Below are 24,683 nucleotides of genomic sequence, written 5' to 3'. Positions count from 1 at the left end.
TATGGTTGATATCGCAAAAATGGAGGGACAGTTTTTTTTTTAACTGATCACGATGAGCCGACCCCTTTTGGAACGAGACACAAGCTGAAGAAAAAGAAGTGAAGGTACCCAAAGAAGTAGGTATCAAGTAAGCGTTACTTACATCACTGTGGATATCAAGTGTGGACTTGAGAAAGACCGGTACTTATCTTAAGGTAAAGAGACCCTAATTCAGGTGTTCCTTTTTTCAATTTTTGGAAGGCACTGAATTAGGCCCTTTAGGTGCATCTAATCCATTCTGATGGATAGTAAGGTTGAGCTTATTGCACCAGAAAGGGGAGAAGATATAAATTTATCTTTAAATGAATTCACAGATTTACTTGTTTCGACTAATCACCGCTTGGAAAAGACTGCTCCGGTATGGTACAAACGAACTAAAAGAATATATTATTAAAAAAACCGTAGCCTCGGTCATACCGCAGGATATAGCCATAATCTCCTTCATAAATAATTTTGAAGTGGTTGCATCGGCAAAGCATGCCAAACTTGGGGCTGTATGGAAATGAGACCGTTTAATCTATTGCTAATGAACAAATTGGACTTTGCTGTATCAATATGGAAACCCTGAGGCACAAATCCATCCCAGAGCTTCTGACTGCACTGTTGATGTTGCATTGTGGTAAGTAGAGTATTGATGTTTTACTCTGTAAGCTTTAGACATTCTAATAGTGGTGACATTAACGATCAGACTACATGCTTTTTCACTAGCTATAGTCGATACAAGTACCGCCCCTACTTTCCTAAATCGATGAGCGGGTACGGACGTGAACATTTCTTTAGTAGAAAGGTTAGCGTGAAGGAGTAACTGAATCAGCAGCTTTGTTGGGAGATGCTCATTATACCAACTTCCTAAAGCGTATATGCCAGCTGCTTGTCGCAAAACATCTTAGGACTACCTGCCCATTTTGTCATTCATAACTTAACTTTGAGAAAAAGATTGAGAGAATGATCCTAACGAACGTGATCACTATTGAACTCCCACTGATTGATGTAGAAAGGATTAATACTGATCTTCTACAGAATAAAGTGACGAAGAGAATAAAAAGACTTTACGCTTCTGGTGGGAGTGAAAGCTTAAAGCAGGCTGTAGTGATGGTCTCCATACTCGATGTCATGAATTATTCAATATTTTCTAGTAAGCAGCACTATTTTTTGATTTGCTTTTCTTTTATCAAATTCCAGTCAGATAATACTTTCGTATCTTCTGCAATCCTCTCTCTAAGCGATAATCCACCAATAACTTCATTTATTAGGATCCACTTGTAGAACTCTTGAACTCGGTCCATTGCTAGGGAGAAGATTAAGTACTTTTCATAGAATGAGCAACCGTGGGCTTGCAAGTTTTCTTGGGTCATCATATTGATCTTTATCATGCATTTGTTCTAATTTGGGCTCCTATAGACGCCTTCTTATGGAGTATAGGGCATCTTCCAAGTCTTTATTTCGATTCTTTTTCCTATTGATAATATTTTTTGAGAGTTGCTTCAGTTTCATTATCAGTACATCAAATACTGCCCAAGCCATAGGCCTACAGCGGCGGGACCGCACAAAGACGAACGCAAACATTCATGACGCACCGACGCCAGTGACGCAACTATACTAGAGAACGCCGGCTAAAGGTGTCCAGAACTAAGCAGAAGTAATAGCACGAACGTGGTGGTACAAGGAGAGCTCCTTATTGGAGCGGTTCGGGAAAACGATGCATAGAGTGGTAGTTCATAGTTGTGTCGTAAGAACATTCGAAGGATAACGCTGGACTGACACTGAAAGTAGGTGTGGTTGATCTTTCTTTCACTGAAATTTCAATTTCGGTCCCCAAAAAAACCCAGCTCGAGACAGAATCTTCCCCTTTTCACCGGCCTTTTTCAGGCCCGTATTTGATTAGTTTTTTCTTTTTAAATTACTTGACAGACCAAATCAGCTGGAAGACTCTACCTTTTGTTCCAAAAATTGAGGAAACTTCACGTCAGTATAAATATGATATAGAGTCGTGGCCACAGAAAAAGGATCCAAGTGTTTGTAGTCATTTTTTTTAGGAAAAAAGAAAAATATTAAGGGCTACCTATAAGATCAGTATCAGTAGGTCATTTAAGACCAGTGTTGCGACATTCACCCGCTATGTAGTGGCGTATGGTGAGCATTATTCATTCATCTTAAATAATAGTGGAAGCATAATGCTGCCACGAATTAAGCTTCCATACTCTTGAATTGTTATAAGTTGCTCTACCTGCTACACCAATAACACGTGCCGGGAAAAAACTCCACTACACTGTTAAAAGGAATGTACTTGTTTCATTCATAATCAAGAACAGTCATTGAATAAAACCATTCTCATTCAATATAAATTCATTAACAATCACTTGTTCTTGAAACCATTGTTACAACAAAACCAGCTCCGCAGAACATGTTTATAATTAAATAACAATACAAAATTACTTCAAGAAATTGTCTCAAGATCTCGGAGATCGTCTATGTCTGCAACGACCGCTCTTTGTCATTATTGTTTATTTTTAAATTTTGGAACAATAACAAATATCATATCGAGAAATCATATTCCTAACGATTTCCTGTTTGCCTAAAAGTCAAGTCTCGACTGTGTAATGTGTAGGAGTTATTTGATTTAATTTCTATCAAACTAAATTTAAAAGGTTGCTTTGCCTAAATCGGGCCTAGATAGACATCATATTTTTATTGCTTTGAACTCTTTAGCAGTCTCGCGTGTTCATGGAGGCTGTCGGTGTCGATTCATTCAGTTGAAAATATGTCCCTACTCCATATTGCAGAACTAACTCCATTTAAATATAACACATTGATACTAAATTAATCGATTGAACCCTTATAGTCTGCACATTAGCCACCGCCTATTAATTTAGAGCAAATTGGCATGCCTATTGGTTTTCTGGCATATTGTCAATATACGATCAGATAATTTTAATTGTAGATAAAAAGCATTTAATGTACGAGTTAGGATCCACTACAATATAATAAATTAATTTATATATTCTAAATCAAAAGTAGAAATGATATTAATTTGATTGAGGCCTAGAGTTTGCACGATATTTTGAATTGCTCAGATGCTTTGCTGCGATTAAGATTTCCGGTTTATCTGGATTCATGCTTCGATGTTTGTCATTGCGTTTCACAATTTATGCAGAAGTGTGAGGTCTTGGTTTGGGTAATGGTTCAACTTAAGCGGGTGTTCAAAATTAGATCATTTTTGCCGCTTCTTGTAAGTACCTAATATAAATTAAGATGTAATCAGACCTGGTACAAATAGGATTAAAATACTGGAAAAATACCATAAACATAAATGTATACACCATATTTCCTTGTTGACGAAGAATTATGTGAGTTCCTGGGTTTCTAACATTTAGACGTCAGGTTCATATTTTAAGGAGAGCTTTCAGGCCATAGGCTAGCAATTTTTAGAGTTAGGTTAAATTCTCTGTGAACCATAAAATAATTTACATTCTAATTGCAAAATATCTTACAAGACGGGAAACATATTACATGTTCGAACATCAGCTTATGACATGGAAGTGATTTTAACTGATCAGTTTGTTTAACCGTAGTTAAAGTCAATTTTTCATTGGTTTATATACTTAGAAGACAATACACTTTCAATGAATTGAGTAGAATACACCCTTAAATCTCAAGATACTACTCGAACCTTGCTGCCTGCATCAGATACGACTGACAAACTAATCGACTTTAAACAAATTGATCGGTCGCGACAGCGACAGGTCAGGCGCCCGTTAAACACAACACACACAGGTTCAAAAGACAAATGACCATTAGACACTCAAAACAGAGAGATATTTATCATCTTTTGATCGTTTCTTGAATGAAACCCAGTTGATAGTGCAACATTTCATAAGTTGCGAGTTTTTCTACTCTTGAAAGCATTTTTCTTTCTTCCAAAAACAAGACTTGATTTTCTGAATCCAGGAAAGTAAACTCTATGCCATTCGCATATACCATCCACAAAAACGAAGACAACATTCACATCTATTTCTTTTTGTCAGCAGCCCAAGATGAATATTGGCCTTGTCGCGACAGGAGATACCGAGTCAAATAAAATTCCAATGATTCCATCAGAAATTTGAGCACCGAGGTGTCAAATTTATATCCTCCGATAAAGTGCCTCAATGGCTTTTTTCTTTCACAATATCTACTATACGTTGGGTCTTCTAGATTTCTTTTTTTCTTCCCTCCGATTTTCTGGGCATTTCCATAATATGAAATCACGAAATGGTTTAATGGCAGAGAAGCGAGAAGTAAACCGAACAGACGTCAGGCAGAATGAACCTCATTAATCGAACAGAAAAAAACGAGAAATCAATTTGCTAAATTTACATAAAATGATCATTTTAGATAACACAATTTTTTTTCATCTTATTTCAATCAATGTATGAAACTGAAACTTTTTTCAAGGTAGATGCCTGAAAAAGATGAATTTGTCGTGAAGTATGTTCTTTTGTCTGAACGGTTATATTATTTATCTGAGTTTTGGCATACCAGATATTTTTGAATAAAAATAAAAACCAAGCAATTATTATATTAGTCATCGAGATATGAATAGCTTTTCTCTTCACCATTATCTAATCGATGAAAAGATACACAGTGCGTTCGATATATTCTTAATTTTTTCTGTATAGGTCATCTAAACCACATTTAACGCGTCATATTTAGGGTTTTGTAGTACCTTTCTCTGAGGTAGAGTTAGATCTTCAGCCACTATTGCCACCACAGTTAGAAGTAAAGATAATTTACAATTAAAAGTAAATTCTGGAAAGTTGATATTTAAACAAATTATAATTCCAAGCTATGCCTTAATATCGTAGGCCGAAATGCCCAAAATATACTCTAGAACGGACTGCTGGCTTAAAATTCATAGTCAGATACTATACTCTTAGGTATGACTTCAGACAAATGCAACTTTCGTAAGAGAAATGGGTGACATACAAATCTGTAATTCAAGGCAAGCACACTAGGGAGCAAGCGACGTGTTTCACTGACCTTTCATTACCTTGTGTTCTAAAAAAATATTCACGTGGTTGCACCTGTTAACGTTGAAGGTTAGATTGAAATGGACTAAATAAGTAGATACCGCTGAATGAAAATCAGCGGTTAAATTATTATTAAACACCTATGTGGAGTTGTAGCACATCAACCACTGCCATGCAGCATCTTCTTTGTTTCCTGATGATATGCTTCAGCTCCCCTCACGATTTTCTGAGAAGATCGGACTTATGCTCGATGTTACTGCACCATACCTCAAAACGCGACCTACTCGCCAGACACCCAGACAGTTGTTGTGACTTTGCCTTAAATTAGGCTCAAGAAAATATGGAACAAATCATGTGTTTTGCGCCTAATTTATTTCCTTTTTTAGGGAATGGATTGGAAAATGCAGGCATAACTCTGCAGTAAGCTATTATTGGTACACCAAAATAGTTTCAAAAAATATAGATCAGGAAGTTGCCCTTCCACTGGACGAAATCGCAAGTTATCTTCTTCAAAAACAGTTCGGTGCTTAGAGGGTCGTGAGGGAACTGGAAATTGGGACAAAGTTCCGCGTTATAATTCACACCCATGTTTTGCTGGTATATATTCATATATTCGTAAAAGGAAGCAATCAACGTCTGAGAACTACATACTTCGGTCACGCTGCATCCAGGGCAAGCGTGAAGCAATGTGTTGTATTTATCACAGACGAAATCACGGATCATCCTTTTTAAAAATAGATTTTTTTGTCTGAAACAAAACCTTATTAGAATCGATTCAATGTCTGTCTGTCTGTCAGTCGCATCCTATTGATTCGAAAACAGCTGAGCCAATTAAAATTGAAATTTGGTGCGAGCCTGTAGTATATGAATCCATTTACAGCATCATTTTCCACTAGGTTGAAGAGGGGTTCCTAATATATATACGAAAAAGGGGTCTTATATTTTTTTCACAGAATATGGTCTTGTGGGATATCAAATGAAAGGACTCTATTAGTAATTTTCCTAACTGATCTTATTTTTGATACCGGGTGAAACATATGAGAGTGAGGAGTCAAAGTGTGTGTCCTAATAGATGTAACAGGTATCGTTCCCAGAACCTGTCCAATCGAAAAATCTGGGAAAATTCATAATGGTGTATCCATACCGAACCTATGTCTCAAAATACATCCCGTTCAGGTGTCTGCTCAAATAAAGTTAATAATAGCATATTACCTAATTTTGGAAATTTATCAAAAAAACCTTTAAGTTCATACTATAAGTGCAAAATATAGTACCATTATAAGTAATAATATAGGACACAATTTTGGAAAGTTTGGAAGAAATCCAACTATTATTAACATAGTTGTAGAAGGCCAAAGTTACGTATTTTCCGTGAATTTATCACACTCTAAACCGTGTACGACGTCATAATCAAATAAAGTAAACTTATATGAATGGCAGAGATGGAGTTTGGAAACACATAAATCAATAAATATTTTTAATTTTTAGGTATGTGGGAAAATGTTCATAGAAAATTTCTCACAAAAGATGAATACGAAACTGTTATACCCCAAGCATCCAGCGTCCGGAATTCCGACTAGTTTTACATAAGTATAGGTGCTGGTCTTGAATGAAGTACTCTAATGTGCTCCAAGGTCCAGATTCAAATGGATTGTCGCACCAACAATTATTAGCATATAACCATTTCTGACTGCTTAATTGGGCTTTTGTTATCATATTTATTCATTACATTCTATCAGTAGGCGTGGTTTTGGAGTACATGACGTCTTATAGGCCCCAATAAATGAAATGCCTTGGACCTCAAAATATACTTCGGTTTCGACAGCCACTTCTTGATTGGATTCAAATCTATTTTCCTGAAGTACGGCAGATAGTTGTAACACCACATTGGGAGAATACGGTCGGGAAATTTTTTTAGTGATGGAATTTTTTTTTTCTTGTTTAGATGTAATCGTTTTTTAACAACTTCTTCCTTTTAACGCCCCCAGAGCGTCTATAACATTCGCTGTTGATGGCTTTTATTTTTTTGTTTTGAAGGAAACTATCGTGCAATGAAAATGTCAGCATAAGAAAGGTTAAGAACGACCCCATTTTATGGTTTTTGGCTGCATAGTTCTGCACCATGTGTTTCTAGGGCGGCCCTCTCTGGGATATTAGCTTTCATGACACAACATAACCGACAAGGCTGTTGCCGCTCGTTTCTTGAAATCTGATCTATCCACTGCCACTTACGCCGTCTAATCAACACATCTACCCGTAACTGGTTTGTACGCTGTCTCAGCTAAAAGGGGTCAGGTGAGTTTCTTGTTTGTTGAAGCCATGAATTAATAAGGCTTTGATTATCAAATGACTACACTCAAGTTAGTTTATGTATAATCTACGGTTGTCTTACTCCAACTTTTTGAAAATGGCCAAGATACGTCTTTCTCCACCTATTTTCGCATTTACCAGCATTTCTGACCCTCAGTATTTTGATCAGCGCAATGTAAGGTTTTAGCGCATTAGGGTTACAAGCCACATAAAATACAAATTTTATCATTACTGCCCGAAAAGTTCTCAGAACACTCAATTTTCAGAATTCGTGGTGTCACTTAGTCAATAGTACGGATTAGAACTAGAACTCGATTGGAATACTCGAAGCAAGGTGTCGAACCAAAATCTAGACTAATTAAAAACCGACATTCGGTAAGTAATGGCGAAGATGTTTCTGAACTGTGTCGAAAAGTTGAAATGTTCTTTAACTTTAACTTTAATTTCATAATATGTTTCGTGCTTTCTATTTAGTAATACTGCAGATTGTCATATTGGCAAAGTCCACCCGTTCAAGAAAAAATCAACATCCTATTTTTAAGTCTAAACATTTTTTCACTTTTTCGCTTTCAAGCCATTTTTTATTCCACTTAGTTACAAAGAAGAAAACAGCAAAACCCTCTTCAGCCCCAATAAAACCGCCAAATTCTCCACATATTTTTCCAAGAGATGATATAAAATTTATTAAAATATTGTTTTGGTACAGAATATATAAATAGCAAAGAAAAAATCACAGAAAAAAGAAAGAAGAATTTCAAAAAGCGAAAGGAAGATAGACATCAATGCGACGTTGGTGCTTATTCTGATAAAACTAGAAGTTTGCTGTTTTCATTAGGACTAAATTCGGTAGGTTGAATTTTGACAATATCATATAAGCTGTTAATGGCAATTTGACAGAAATTGAATAATATATTTTAAATGTATTTCGGTAAATTTGCATTCGTTTGTATTAGAAGCAGAAACTTGTTCTTAGTCACATTCAAGATGATCATGTTGGTTTGCATTTGAATGAAGAAATGATTTGTTTTCAAAATATCTTTTTTAAGCCACGAGGATATTCCTTTTGATTTTGAGGGTTGATGAGAATTAATTTTTTTTTTTGGTTGCTAGGTTCATTTGTAGATTGGAAAGTGCCTGGATACTGAAGGAAGATGAGCTAATATTGGAGGTAGGGTGATTTTATGGCATAATTTTAGGTTAATTTTCGTGGAGAAATAAATGACCCTACATAGTCTCCGTGTCACTGAGGGAGGAACATATGGAAATTCAAGCCGCTCCGTTGATACAGAAAACAAATAATAAAATTATTGGAGTTAATTGGTAAGGTTGGCACGTTGCCGTTATTCACTTACTAGATGGTGAGGCAGATATGGCATCACGCGCTTCGTTTTGTTCCGTATTTTGTCACTTAAAGTAGATACCTTGCGTTTCTTAGTTATCCCCCTCTGGAACATAAGTCAACATAGTTTCTCGCTTCATTTTGCTAGTTAAAATAATTCTTTTAGTTAAAATCAAAGGAATGTTGCAAATCATTAATCAAAACTGAAGAAACAAGTCGGTGAACTGCAAGCAGGATGCAAGGAGCCCTGGGAACACCATAGCTCCATTCGTACTCATTTTTAAATTCAATTATGCATTATTTTTAGGAATAGTTCTGAAAAGTACCGCATTGATATTAGTCTGCTTGCGTTAGTATCTGGTTTCACAGTGAGTTTAGCAGGCTTACAGAAGTTCACTTAAAGAAGATACTAAAAAAGTAACTCCTTCGCCTTTTGCATTATATGTCAGATTATCCAGCTTAATGTAATACTGACATTCTATGCCTTAAAATATAATGAAATCATACACAATATTGTTAATAACAGTAAGATTTCCGCTAAACTTTCCAGTATTATGCACTATATCATACCTTATGCTGTTGTATGATCTTGTTGTTTCAGGATGGGCTTTATGGGAATTTAAAAAGTGTGGAAATACCTGAATATCATATAATAAATTTTATGTGAGAGTATATTGAAAAGAGATGTATTTCGAAGCCTAGATTTTATATAAGCCTGATTTTTGCGTAGTTTTTGAAAATGAATCCTGTCTCACTTCGGTTTTTTCTTTCCGACCCCATACTCTTCTATTTTGCAGCTGAAATGAAAACTACGACTTGTATGTTGTATTTTCCAGCAACAAAAGTATGTGTATATATATATATAAGTATGTATATATAGGGAACCCCCTTAAAGTGTACACAAATTCAAGCTTCCCACGTTTTGCTGGGAATTTGATAGATATATTAACCAAATTTATTTTTAATCGATGTAACCGTTTTCGCTAAAAGTCAGGCCGACAGTGAACAGATTACAATGAGGATTTGTTTTACTTCAACTCCCTCAAAAAAAAATAATATAATAATAAATTATTTTACCCAAACAATTAATATTTTACAGTCAGCACCTACATTAAAAAGATTCAAGATTCAATATAAAAGGCTTCATTTTTTGCCAAATTGGCAGTAATGGAAAAAAAGCATGAAAGGAGGTAACCGGTTCCCGAAATTCAGTCTTTGTAAGATTTAGTAAAAGAAAATCATCCCACTTGATATTTGTGCTTTTGTAATTTGCTGCAATGGAATATTGTGTCGATTTTGACGATTTTCAGAATTCGACAACGATCGTCCTAAAGTGCTTTTGAAGGAGGACTATAGACATTAAGGTCGTGAATTGGATGGAAAAATGAACTACGGTATTCATTCGAAGGGATTTGCGGAACAATTGAGGATATGAACGTCTCTCCAGCTTAACCAAGAAAACAAAAAAAGACCGGAGAATAGATTGAACAAATTTGAAAGAAAAAAAGAATTTTCTTCTGAAAAAAGGGCACTATTTTTTTAATTTTTTTAAAAGTAGTTCCTTTGTTTCCTATAGTTCGTTTCGGAATATCCTCCCGTTTCGTAAAACTATTGAAAGGATAAGTTTTCAGCAGACACGTGTTTCGGACACAACATGATTACAAAACCAGCATTGAAGAAAGACACTGCAATGTCAGTTACTTGATTTTATATCTTTTAGCAAGTTGAGTAGACTTTAGAAGGCCAACCCTGAGGAGCAGCTAGGAAAAATTTTGCACCTAAATCAACCGTGTTGCGAAATAACAGCAAAAACGGCAATGAGGTTTATGATTCCAAGGGCAAACTTAAAATTAACATTAAAACCATAATCAGTCAATTTCAGTTTCATAGTAGAAGCCCTGATTTTAGTCGAACTGTCCCAAATCTATTAGGTCATATCCTTGAAACGTGTCGTACGCACCATATATAGGCATTTCTCGCACACGAAAAACACGCAATTCTAAGGAAAGTTTTTTTTCCCGAAGATATTAAGCTTCTTCTCCTTGTTCAAGAAAATTGAAAGCATACTTAACACCAACAAAAAAAGATATTTTTTGAAGATTTTGTGATGTCGTTACTCCCTAAACAAAAAATCTCAAAAAATATAAAATTTTGATTAATGCAAATAACTTTATTCTGAAAAGGCCGTGCATTTGCCATTTCTTTTATGAATAAAAAAATTATGCAAAATGGTCCTAATGTCATAAATTGGCTGTCGCAGACAATAATGAACGCAAAACATCAAGAACTAGACAGATTTTATTGATTAATTTTATTTGAAGGCAAAATAAAAATATGGGTTCCTCCAGCAAATTCAATAGTTTTTTGGAACTGATTTTCTTGAGTTATTTAAAAAACTAAATATTGCGGCTTTGGTCACTTTTCTCCCGAAGGCTCAGTGGACTCTATCGAAAATTGTGTCGTTCACCAAAAAGAAGAGCGGAAACTGCACCAAACGCAGTTAAAATTGATTCAGCTGACATTCTATGATCATAATATAAAGCTCACAAAAATTAATTTTGATTTAAAAAAAGGTATAATACCGGATGCCAATCAGTAATGAAAAGCATTCTTTTTGTACATCTGCAACTTTCATGCCTTCAAAGAAAACTCAGGAATAGATGAAACCTAGAAGCGCCACTTGGAAATTGGTAATTGGGAGTTTTTGCCAGAAAGAACAATAAATATCAGACACGCCTTTATTGTTATAGTATTTTTAAAAAACCTTGTCGTAGATAAAACAACTTCCTCTTTGCTGAAACACGATGGAAAAGGTATTTATTTGCAACGGCGGCGCATTAATCGAAGTCTCTTTGATCGTAGTGATTCAAACGGATCATCCTTTCTTATGCTATTTATTTATTTATGATTTTGTTTTGTTGCTTCTCGCTAATTTAAATAAGCTATAATGCTAGAACATGATTTCACAGGCTACCACAGGTCTGTCATATTTTTCGCATAAATAATATATGCGTCTGCAAATTTCTTCCCCACGTTTCAGACGTTTTTTTTTCATTTCGAGTCATACAAGCCAACTACAAATCGAAAATGTTCTGCTTAAAATATCTGACTGTGGAATAAGTTATTTAAAAATAGCATAAAAACAGTAGCAAAAACAACTTTGGCTGACATTCAAGCCAAAAAAAAATATTTTACAGTTTATGGCCGACATGGCGCCGCATTCATCATCGGAAAGTTGTGGAAAAAGTACCCTCGATGATTCGGTCATGTCCTCCCCGTTGATGATAACTCGCTTGCTAAGTTTGGCATTAACGTTCAAGCATTGGAAGAAAACCTAAACGCTCGCCAAAACAAGATGTTAGACCTTATGATTGTGAGATATTGGGAACCCGATTTAGACGAATTGAAGCCGTTACCGAATGGAACAAAGCTTGAAAAGGATAACAAAACATAAAAGTTAAAAGAAAACTTTCAAAAAATCGGACTAACTTGACCTTCATAGAAGGAAAACGTCGAAGAATTCAGAGTACCTTCCTGTCAAAAATATACTTTTATGATATATTTATGGACGTCTAAAAGTGCGAATATCAGGATATTAGGACAATTTTGGCGATCGCCACTAGACCCATTTAAAAAATGCAAAATTTATAATTTTGGCAGCAGAAATTGAGCATGAATTGAGCAATTTAGGATAAAATTTCAGGCATGAATGGAACATTAGTCTCTAACATCTGCAACATAGACGAATTAGTTTTATTTAGGCTTTCGTCATCGAAAAATCCTCGTTTTAAACGACTAAGAGAGGAGAGAAATGTCCAAAGACTGAACAACATGCAGGCCTTCAAGAAATTCTATTATAGAGGCCGTTTCGATTGTATTATACCTCGCAACTGGCGCTGGCTCATAAAACGGCCGAAATGGGGTTTGCGCGTGATTTTTTTGTATGTTCTTGAAACACCGAAAACACACATTAGTTATTCAGGGTTTGCTCTCATGCCTCTGGGAAATAAAAACACCATTTGATAGTTATTGAAAAATCATGACGAAAAACTGCGGCTTTGGTTCAGCTAATTTACCAGTTTTTTACCGAGGCCGCATTGGTAAGTAAACCAACTTTCTTAGATTGGCTCCAGCAGGAATTTTGGTTGGAATTCTAGGAAATCCTCCAAAGGAGAATTGTTTGGATGAACCAGCTATTCGATAGTTTGGTAGTCGATCAGCACATTTATCAGAAGAACTAGTGACTGACGAAGGAAAATTTTGGGCATGCCACCAAAAGTTATCCAATAATGGACCAAAATGTAAAAGTTCTGTACTTTTGTTGGACATCGAAGGAGCGAGCAGGTGACTTGCGAAATCTTGGTTGGTGTATACACACATACAAAGCAGAGTTCTTATAAAAATTTTAAAGAGAACTGTCAACAAAATATGAATTTTATTTGATATATCAAATTTATTTGATATATTGAATTTATTTGATATATCAAATAAAATTTATATTTTGTTGACAGTTCTCTTTCAAAATTTTATAAGAACTCTGCTTTGTAAAATTGTGGTTTAACAAAATGTGGACAACGAAAGTATGCATGAAAGTATGTTCTAAAATATTCACATGAAGGACGTCGTTTGTTGACAATTGAGTGAAGATTTTGAAAAAAAAGCTCTCTGAATTTCATTACTCCTAGAATTTGGTTCAATTAAATTTGAACAATTTAATCTGAAAGAGGCAAAGATTTCCGTAAGTGAGGGAGCTAAATTGGAAAAGGCCCAAATAATAGTTGGTAAGAAAATGATGGTTTGAAAAATGTTAACAGATGACTATTTTGTTCAAAATTAAAGCTATACTTTAGTGCTGTCCGGATAGCTGAGTGGTTAGAGCACAAGGCTGTCGTGCGGAAGGTCGCGGTTCAAATCTCACTGGTGACAGTGGAATTTGTATCGTGATTTGACGTCGGATACCAATCGACTCAGCTGTGAATGAGTACCTGAGTCAAATCAGGGTAATAATCTCGGGCGACCGCAATGCTGACCACATTGCCTCCTACAGTATACTGTAGTGTACCGTTACGGTCTTGAATGAAGTGCTCTAACACACTTCAAGGCCTAGATCCAATATGGATTGTTGCGCCAACGATTATTATTATTATTATTCATTCTTTGTTTTTTGGTTTTGATTCTCGCTTGTGTTACCTTTTCCTATAAAATGACATGGTTGCTGAAATACTTTCTATCGCATGGGAGTAGCCATGGGGTTCCATTCTCTTAAAACTTCTATGGTTTTAGCCCAAAAATTTCAGTAAGTATTTTTCATAGACACATTTCAAATTTAGCTTTTCTTCATGGCGGGAGATTGTGGTGCAATGTCTAAACTGCACTGTAGATGAATCAAAACTCCTCAATCTAGTTCTTCCAGTTTTTAACTAGCCACCATACCTATAGTATCGTATCGTCCTGCTGGAAGATACCACTTCGAGATTTCCTCAATTTTACATGGTTTCCTAAAACGCTTCTCTCATTCTCAGGGTCTCTCTATCAATTGCTTGCGATAAAGAGTATGTTAGAATTACTCGTTTGGGAATAGTCGGGCAACTTATAGTTAACTATTTACTTCTACTACCCCCTGCAACAGAGTATTACCTTCTTGTTCAGCTTCAAATAGCTACTGCTTGGATGGTTTTTGGTTGACATTATCAGACATAGTCGATTTGTCACCGCCAGTGGCAATTCGTTTTAATAATTACATATTTTTGACCCGCTTGGGTAGTTCATTGCATGTGTAAACTTGGTTAAAAAAATCGCAATTAAATGATGTGATATAGATTTTTTGAGTTTTTTATTAAATCCGCGTGAAATCAAACGATTTCAGACAAGCTTTGCGAGTAACAATTAGTATTATAGCACCTCAGAAGTCATTTAGACATATCGGTCGACCAATGCAAGGGGCTCTCTTTACATCGAAATTGCCAAAATAATAAATAAATAAATTCTGGAAACAATACTACTCTATTTAGACTTTTAGAGTATCTTTCTGTAAACCACATAAGCCTTTTCGCCGGGACCTTTCAAAAGTTCGCCTTTCAGGAACCAACATTTTAAAATAGCTTGAAGCTGTAGGTTTTCAATCCAAATTGCTTTTACCACTTTGAAAGATATAGTGCTTTTTCACATAAAACATTCTTTAGAGCTACATCTTTACTACATCTAAGCGTTGGTGAAAATGGAACCAGTATTGCTAGAGATAGTCGACTTCAAACGTATCGTCAAAATGTGAAAATGTTTCTACCCCAAACTAATATGCCATATGGCCGCCGTGTTATATTCTGATTTCCTTAAGGTTCTACTTTTTGAAAAGTGCATAGAAATAAGACTAAAATATAACTGTTAGTTATCTAAGTAAAGCATTAAATCAATGAAAACAAGTAATTACTCTTATTGTCTTATACTGGTTTCACGCCCGTGGAATTGCGTGATCACTCATGAGCATCTTTATTTCAGAAACTGTTTTGAAAATAAAATAATTATTTTTATTCGTGGATACTCTGGTTACTTCTTCTCACAAATTTCAAAATTGGGGATTTAGTGTGTTTTTAAAAAAAAAAATGAATGGAGGAGGCGCTCAGCCTTTTAAAAAATAAAAATCTAAATATTTCAAAAATAGATTTAGTATCTTTTGAAAAAAAAAGCTTCTTAATCATTAGAGGATTGTTTTCTCTTCACAACTTGTTTTGTTTGTAAATTTAGAGTATTAATCATACATTAATAATAAATAATGTTAATGTTATGATGTTGAATCTTTAATAAAAAAGTAGGTGTATTGTTTCTATGGAACACTCTCATCTATCGAACCGCCAGCCGTATCTTCTTATACATAATTTAAACTGTCGGGTCCCCAATAGATATGCGCAAGATATTAAGTCATTAAATATGAAATGTTTGAAAATCTTAAATACTTCTTTTGACAGCTGTCAAATCCGATCTCGATTTTTTTTAATGTGCCCGTAAACTCCTGCTCTGTTAAACGTAAATTAGAGTTTCTAATTATTTTTTACGAGGGAACACCATGCTAGTACGCTCGGGAAATTGAAATTCTTTTTTCGCTTAAGTTATACTTCAATATCTTAAGAATTACATAAGAAAGTTTCATGTACGACAAAAATCTACAGAAGCTCGAATTGCGCGGTCGCTTTCATTGCTCAATATGAGTGCAATTTAGACGTTTAAAACTTTAAACGCGTTTTTCTCAATACAATAAATTTCGAGTTGGTCGGACAGATATCTCCAATAATTTTGGTTCACTTGAATTGAAATTTTTACTGTATATCTAGAACAATTGGGTCCTCGACACTACTTAGGATATCTTTCATTATTTTGCGCGGTTAAAATTTTATTAGCACCTTCCAAGAGATTTTTTTTCAATTATTTTATTAAAAAACATTCCATTTTTGCCAAAGTTAATCTGGAAAGAAAGTCCTATCCGTTGCTGTTATGATACCTAATCTATTTCCTTTTGCCTCAGTATTGTATCTTTAAAACTGTTTCAGGTATGGACCCGGCCACGCTGCTATGACAAAAAAGACAACTCTTCGAAAACGCTGGAAAGCCACTACTTTGTCTTGAATAGCTCTCGTGAAATTTACTAGCCCTCCACACTCCTCTGTAATAAACATCTCTTTACCGAATATCGATATCTTCTTTAGCTTTTTAAAAACAATCCCAAAGTTTGCCCTTTAAACTGTTTAGAGTAATTTTAATCGTGGATAAGACTTCTTTTTGAGTATGAGTCTCGTTGGGGAACAAACGCAGCAGAAACGGCTCCTAATATATCGCTTGTTTTTAGTGAAAATACGAGACTTTCTTTTAGCCTTGAAAATCAGATCCGTAGAACATCTGAAGCTAATGTTAATAAAGATGAATTAAAAACCGTATTGGAAGCTGGACCTCCGCAAAAACTTCATGAATTAGCAGCAATGTTTCGTGTATCTTTTCCAACAATGAGTAAACATTTGAAACAGATCAAAAATGTTAAAAAGTTAGACAGACGGATACCTCATGATTTATCGGAACAACACAGCCGAACTCGTTTTGAATTTTGGATTTTTTTGCCCTCACGAAATGACAGACTGTCATTTCTAAACCATAGTTTTGCGAAACTTGGTTAATCAATTACGTCAGAGGTATATTGTAAGGAATTGGAAGAAAGAAAGTTGACGATCGAAACCGAAGATTGGTGAACAAGGATAGACCAAACCCTGTACAAGACAGTGCAACATTGTTAAAACTACAAGAACTGGACGTTGAAACTAATCTTTTGCACCGGACCTTGTACCAACGGATAGCCGTTTATTTTGGGCTTTAGATCTCCTTTGCTGCCGATATAATCAATAGACCGTTAAGATAACAAAATTGTGTTGATCCATCTGGCGAATGTTTAGATTGAATGTATTTGTTCGCTGATTTGAAATTTTGTATTTCATACTTAAGGGCCCAATAATAGGGCAAGCATGCTTACATACATTATCTTCAAGAGTTGAAACAATTTCAAAAATTTAAAGCATTTTAATGAAAGTTCTGTTCAGGTACGGTTCAATAAAATTGACCATTTTAAACTCCACATTAAGAACTGATTTTCAAGATTTTATTTGTGCAGGCGCTTTACCATACAACAGTACAAAACGTTTACATAGGGTCATATTGAGATCCTTGCCAAGGCCATTAAATATGATACTCATGCTCTCTTAAGTATTACAAACTAAGGATAGCTTCAATCATACCCGGTCATTGGTTCATTTAAGTTGTAGTCTTGAAACTGTTTTTAAATAAGAAAAAGTGTCACTTTATTTTCTTCTCAGATAACTACTTAAAGGGGTAGACAGGAGCTATAAATATTTACATTTAAACAAAGAAATCGTCAAGCACCTAGTCTCGGTAGCATTCCCAAATTCAAGTTCGCTAAACATGAGAATGACGAAGACCTGAACTAATCTTCTGTATCAACGGAGCCTTCATTCGTCCTATTTTTAAAAGAAAATGTGTAAAAAGGGAAGTACCCGAGAAGCTGCCCGTGTTTCTTGATAAACCGTGTATTCCCAAAATACTTTGTAAAAATGGGAAATATTCTAAAAAAATTTTGTAAATTTGCTATTTAGATACAGTAGGTACAATATTAAGGGATAATTGATATTTTTTTATCTCGTAATAATAAAAATGTAGCTGCAAAAATAGCAGATCCTAGATATCAGAAGAAAAAGGATTGCTTTTTTAAAATGTTGTTGAAGAAAAAGGATTGCTTTTTTAGATGACTGTAGAATCAATAATATTCTGATGTTTACCCCAATGATGTGATGTGAAACAAGGCACGTTATGGATCAAATTAGATTTTTTGAAATGATAAATGTAAAGTAGCCTTCAAACTATAACTTCAAGAATGGCTAAATGGGAATGAGATGTGATTTGTCCTTAATTATTACCTTTTAACTGGCTATGAGTCAGAAGGGCATAACCTATCTGACATTGGTAAAATAGGGGAATAAATTATAATCAAAATTTAGGACGAGCTTACTATCAGACAGTCCTTGCGAATTGAGTTTTGCAGATTTCGTCAGTAAAGTACCTCCGAAGATGTTTTCAATAATTTGACTTTTGTGGTACCTGCCAGGGAAATTCGTAGCCATCGTACCTGCAAAATCCATGTGGTAAAACGCAATCCTTAGACCCTCTTATTCTGAATAGATTCATCAGCCAGCCCGGCTTACTTGCATAAAAGTATCAAAATCAGTCTAGATAATGAAGGTTGCCTAGATGCCAAATTATTTTAAGTAGGAATTACCCACAGTCTACAACAAAATTCAGGATTGTTTTCGAAAAACAGTTCAGTGATCCCCGTCGCCATTTTGTAGTTCTCATTTGGAATATAAATGAATAGCAAAACTGGTTTACACGAAATGCAAATGCAAGCAAATGAGATGCGGTTTCGTTCAAAGTAGTGGCAAATTCATCAGACATGGCTTTGCGGTTGCTTTGAAAGCAGCATGTGAACATATGACAATCTAACGGTCTTTCAGACTCGCTATGACTGACTATGATGCATCGAATCAGCTGATTGTATCTTTTATAAACTGCAGCAACGCTAAGGGGCATATGGAATAGATGGTTATGTTTATTCTACTTAATGGATAATTTTTGATAATATGCAAAACTAAAGTCGCACGGAACTAACATATTTTCATTTGGAAGGTAATACAGTAGTTATCACGATGCAAGTCAAATATTATACATTCAATTACGTACCCAAGTTTGCCTGATTACTCTCTAGTGGTTTGATCTCAAAACCACTGCACTCAAAATTTAGGGTCAGCCTTTTATTGTGGTATTCTCAAAAAGCCGCGTTGCCGATAAAGGATACGCTTCTCTAATAGAACTGATATGTAATTTCCAGCAAATTGTTTCTTGAGTCGAAGAAAATACTGATGTTTCCGATTTTATCGAGTTCCCGCACTGAACACTTTCTCTCAGGATCAGAAAATTACGCGAATTATCCTCGACTTCTCAATTCAATTTGTTTTCATGGGGATTTGTGGTGATATTTGTTGTGCAACTATTTAAAATCTGGCTATAAAGTATCCTTTTTATGGTACATCCTATTTATTCCAGCATGAAAGATGTAGACATGGGCACTATTTACGGTCAATGGCGACTAATCCACAAGAACGAGAAACAACAGATTGGTAAAGCGTACGCATATGTGCAGCAAACATATCCCGGCGAAATCAAACTTCTTAGTGAATTGTTTAAATCTCGTAAACAGAAATTATTCAGCCAAATAATATATCACACTGAAATCACCTAGTAATATGCCCCGCGCGTATAAATCCACAGAAAAAGGATCATTAAAAAATCCGTGCACTATCCATAGAAGCCCGTTGACTTTATTGCCGACGATGTTTTCATACACCGTTACCGTAAACACTTTGCCGATAGAGAAATCCAGGACAAACAAAAAAACACACAAGAATTCCAAACGCGCGCCGCACTCACTTCGCCCAACAAAATGTATTCGAACTGAACGACACCTTGAAACTGACTTGAAGATTGGCGACAACCCAGAAATCCAAGAAGTTCCCAAATTGAAAAAAAAGTAGTCAGAAAACTGGTCATGCAAGGGTGGGAAACCGGTCAGACCAAGCCCGGTCGTTAGTACACCTAACGAGTAAAAAAGACAGAACCGGTCTACACGCCAACCAACCAGAACACCCTCCTCCTCCATCGTCTATCCCTCTCTCGCACGCACACTACCTGCCCATTTTTGGTCCAGACAATTTCTTTTCCTCATTTTTATGCACCGTACAAGAAGAAGTTCGCGCCCACGCGTACGAAATTATTACCTGAATCCAAAATGGACCCTGGTATTGATAGCGTTGTCCCAGTCGCACTCGCTCTGAACTTTAATTACAGTTGGTTGACTGGGGAGGGTCGACTCCGAAACAGGAAAGGATATGCGACGGTCATGACTTCTGACGTAGGGGCAGGTTTTTGTACGCATGGCATGAACTCGGGAAATGAAAAATATTCAAGGAGGATGGGCGACAGTGAGTTATTGTTGCGTGTGTAGACACTCCCCTTCGCCATGCCTGTCTGCTGGCATCAAGTGCCTATGTGTCAAGCTGCGTTTTGCCCGGCGGAAAGAGGGAGAGATAAAATGTGTGTGCGAGAAGTTTGGAGAGCATGCATATGTATATAATGCGAGTGGTGGTTCTCGAGGAGGAGGGCCTGGACCTGGTGTTCGTTTGTGGAATTTTACTATGGGAATTGCTACCTCTTGGATTTTTTAATGATCTTTTTTCTTCGAATTCCCTACTGTTCTGGGTCTGGAGTTTTAGAAAAAGTAAGTTTCTGGCTTTTTATCTTTTTATTTTTATATTATTTTTGTTTATTTATTTGGCTTTTCATATTGCAAGGATTCTTTTTTGCATCCGTTCTAAATAAAGTTGTTGCTAAAGAAGGAAAAGAAATATTAAGTTTTCGTGGAAATTTGGAGCATATAGTTGCGAAACGGTAGACTGGCTTTCAGGAAAGTCATGAATCTCATACACTTGTGAAACACACCCCCAAACCCCCTCATACATGGCACTTTTTTGACGGACAGAGGGATGACAAAAGCACTTTTTCACGGTTGCAGTGCTTATGCTGGAACATCGTACGTGCACCACACGAACAAGCAGCTTCTATAAATAATTTAGTATTCCCCAATTTTATATTTGATTGAACCATACTCTCATAAATAACTTTTAATTGGAATTATTTTTTTTTTGTTTACGCGGACTGTTTTTTTTTTGGAGTTTTCATGGAAATGGTTTTTGCAATCATTTGTTGAAAAAAATGTTTCATTTTCAATAAAGAGAGGAATTTTTAATGAATTTCACTACGTTGTGGTTGGATGAGATGAGATTATGAGTACTGAAGAGGCGAGCGTTAACCAAAATGAGGCATTGGCCATATTGAAATTGATTTTTTTATAATTGGCACTTAAGAATTCGATGCATTTCAAGAGGACCGATAAACGTAAACAGGATATCCACTGGATTCATGTTTGCTAAGAACAAAACTAATAAAACAACTGCACTTTTAATCGAAGCATTTATAGCGATATCGGATATGACGGTGCATCGCACTTTACGGTGAATTTCAAAAGATACTGCCAGGGAGGCTTCCTTTTTATGTAAAACTTAGGGTTTAGAACGATATTGGGTATTGTGAAAAACTTTTTTATCGAAAAATTAGTCAAATTCGACCCTTACACCGATGGACTCGCGAGTGCTGTAAGCAAACGCCAAGGAATCATCACCGAATTCGAGGAACTAACGCGCGGAGCAATGAAAGGCCAAGACGATAGAAAAAAGCATTTGTCATCACTAAATATTCTAAGAGGAGTCAACAAGGCTCGTTGCACGAAAAACTTTATCTGGAATTGGTTGCATTGTTGTTCGTAAATTAAAACCCGGAAAGTCAGAGGGCCTATTGGAAAATAAAGGCATGTACAGGCTGTCAAACCTGTCAAATTATCGTAAAAAACTGACTTCTTGCATGGTTGAATTTTCGTCGAAGGCAAAAGTCTGTGATAAAGCTTATAGTTCCAAAAAACTTTGTATATTAAGTACTTCTGACCATTCGCATTTATATTTTTCACGTATAGAATAAAATACCTGCCATAGTTGGAAGGTAAAGTTGAATACTCAATCGCCACTTTGGGAGTGGAAAGTAAAGCGTGAAACCGTCTTTTGGGCCATGATATTATATAACGCAATGGTTGCGCTTTTCTTATTCTACAAATTCTTTAGAATTTTTGACAATTTGCTTTCAATGTTAATGAGACAAAACAAACCACAGTAAAAACTCTCGAAGTTGAATTCTTACTTGGCAGGAAAAATTGTTCGAGTTATATAGTTTTCGGCTGGAGAATTGCAATTCATTGCATACGCATATATTTAATTCAAATTGAATACTATACTACTACTATATATTACTACAATACAAAAATGAAAGATGGATGAACATAAAAAGTAATTCTAAGCCGTTCTACTCAAATAGTCAAATGGAAGCAAACAAGAGATTTATTAATAATAAAAAATTGTAATTTTATAAGAAAATCTCTCAATTTTTAAATTAATTCTTTATTCTTGCCTGAGCGGCTTGTTTCTGTGATTTTCTGTGATTTTTGTGACAATTTGGCGAACATTTTCTAGAATTCGATGTTTATCAAGGATATCTGCTATAAGGGTATCATCGTCAGTTTGGACATAGTCCGATAGCTGAGAAATGTCGAAACTTTTAATATAATTTTTGTATGGAATTGGGGAAACTCTGAGTCAATCGGAAAGGAATTTTCTTCTATCTTTTTCATTTATAGGCTCCTTTATTAGGTTAGCACCCAAAGTTAAAAGAATGTGGCCGATTACAGTTTCGTTCAGGGTAGGCAAAACTCACCAGAGCTGCCTCGTCTCTGCTGCTCCCAGGGTAGAGGTGAGCATCTGATGAATTCTCTCCGTATTATTTCAACTTATTTGGCGCAGCTATGTTCGCTCCAATCAATATAGTTAGCCCTTCTTTGATCTGCTTTTAGTTGGAACACTACAGCGTACTTATGAAAAATAATGTTTTCGTTTATATCTACAGCAGTCGAATTATAGCACAATTCGAAGAAACTTCTTTATGACAGTCATCCATCGCATCTTAATTGCCATACTTTTTGCGGGTGTAATTTGTTCATTGATCCCATGTCTATTCTTGAAGCAGTTGTGACTAACCGTCGCGCTAGCTTGAGAGACTGAATAAGCTCGGCTCGCTCTACAAGGTCTGGATACTCTGAGTTCCAGGCCATGTTGGGTTGAAAGGTAATGAGGCAGCAGACGAACTAGCCAAGAAGGGAGTATGGACGCAATTACGAGACTCATGAACTTTCTCTGCAACCTGCAAAATGTCATTATCATTAGAGACTTCAATGCCAGAGCAATTGCCTTTGGAGACTCGGGTGATTTGGCGAAACAACATTTTACACAAAACCTTAAAAACGTGCTTGCGGAACATTGCTATGCGTACAGAAAAGGGAAATCGATCAAGACGTGCTTAAATGACCTGTTGCTGAAAATTTCTGTAGCCAAGAGTAGGGACAGAGTCATGAAAGCTGCGTCTGTTGAGGTCAGCAAAGTGCTCGAGAGATTGGACCTACCCCTGCCTGCCGAAATCATAAGATAAAACAATGTGCCATCTGACATATACTTCTGGACCCTGCGCTTTCTGGAATACAGGGAGCTGAAGCTGGGTAGTGGTCGTGCTTGGTAAATAGTGGCTTATCCCCGCTTCACTCCAAACTCAATGACCCAACTAAAACCTACCAATATACTGATGACTTTAAATCCTTGCTATGGGGACAGGAGATGATCAGTTGGATAGAGTACTACAAAAACAGGTTTACCTGTTTATGAACAAATGTAACACACTGGAACTCCCAGTGATAAGTCTAGCTTTATTGCTTTTTGGCGGTCAAAGGGTTCTAGGGCGAAACGTGGATTGGTACCCACGATGGAGCATAAAACCTGGGAAACGCCTGCTGAACCAACACCAACAGCTCCACTACCAAACACTATCTCCACTTCAACGGGGTGATGGCTTATGAATGAAAAAACTTTATTAAAGACTGAAGACGGGGAAGGATGATGAGTCTCCAGCGCCTGAAAACGAGACAAAATGTACCAACTGGTCCTCCAGGCTGGAAGTTGGGAAGGGCTGACAACCCTACACGACAAACCGATGTTACGAAGCCACGAAAGGAGCCTCGGACAAAATGGGTCTTACAACGATGAACCCGGCAACGACAACGGATTAACGATTTGCATATTTTCTCATGGAACGTGCGCTCCCTGTACAGACCGAATGCTGCCGAGCAGCTAGGCGATACTCAGCCTCAATATAGGGCTGATGTAACAGTGTTACAAGAGATGAGACAGGGACCGGTTTCCTGGAGAAGAGTCGCTACACCATATATTATAGTGGCCATCCAGTAAACCATGCGCTGGGAGTAGGTTTTTCAGTCAGCCAAAAAACGAAACCTGCTGTTATTGGCTTTGAAAATACAAGCGAAAGGCTCTGTGTTTGCGAGGCAAGTTTAGAAATATAAGCCTCATAAACGTTCACGCCCCTAGAGAAGAGACTGAAGAGTCGGAGAAGAATACCTTCTACGAGACAGTTGAGCGGACCTTCGAAGCCTGTCTCAAGTATGATATCAAAATCATACTTGGAGATTTCAACAGTCAAGTAGGGACGGAGCCCGTATTCAGGTGATACGTTGGCTCCCATAGTTTACATAGGGATACAAATGATAACGTATTGCGCATTATCCAGTTAGCAGTATCACACGAAATGGTTGTTGGAAGTACCTGGTTTGCGCGGAAAGCGGGTCACAAACATACGTGGGCCTCTCCAGACGGGACCAC

General features: G+C 36.4%; 1 protein-coding gene across 5 annotated transcripts in view; it reads right to left on the bottom strand.

Moving 5' to 3' along the window:
• LOC119657811 (homeotic protein ocelliless) overlaps positions 1-19,763 on the bottom strand; it is a 112,110-nt gene extending 92,347 nt beyond the window's left edge. For 2 of the 5 annotated variants that reach the window (XM_038064913.1, XM_038064916.1), the window contains exon 1: positions 18,985-19,759. The gene's annotated coding sequence lies outside the window, so the exon portion shown is untranslated. Of the gene's footprint in view, positions 1-4,744; positions 4,763-18,984 lie in introns of those variants that run through there. The other 3 variants (XM_038064918.1, XM_038064919.1, XM_038064915.1) reach the window with 3 other exon arrangements.
• Positions 19,764-24,683: the final 4,920 nt, after the last annotated feature.

This window comes from Hermetia illucens, chromosome 5, assembly GCF_905115235.1.
Source record: "Hermetia illucens chromosome 5, iHerIll2.2.curated.20191125, whole genome shotgun sequence".
In the NCBI taxonomy this organism is placed as follows: domain Eukaryota; kingdom Metazoa; phylum Arthropoda; class Insecta; order Diptera; family Stratiomyidae; genus Hermetia; species Hermetia illucens.
Note: the sequence above shows the minus strand (reverse complement) of the source record. Positions and strands in the feature narration are given on the sequence as shown.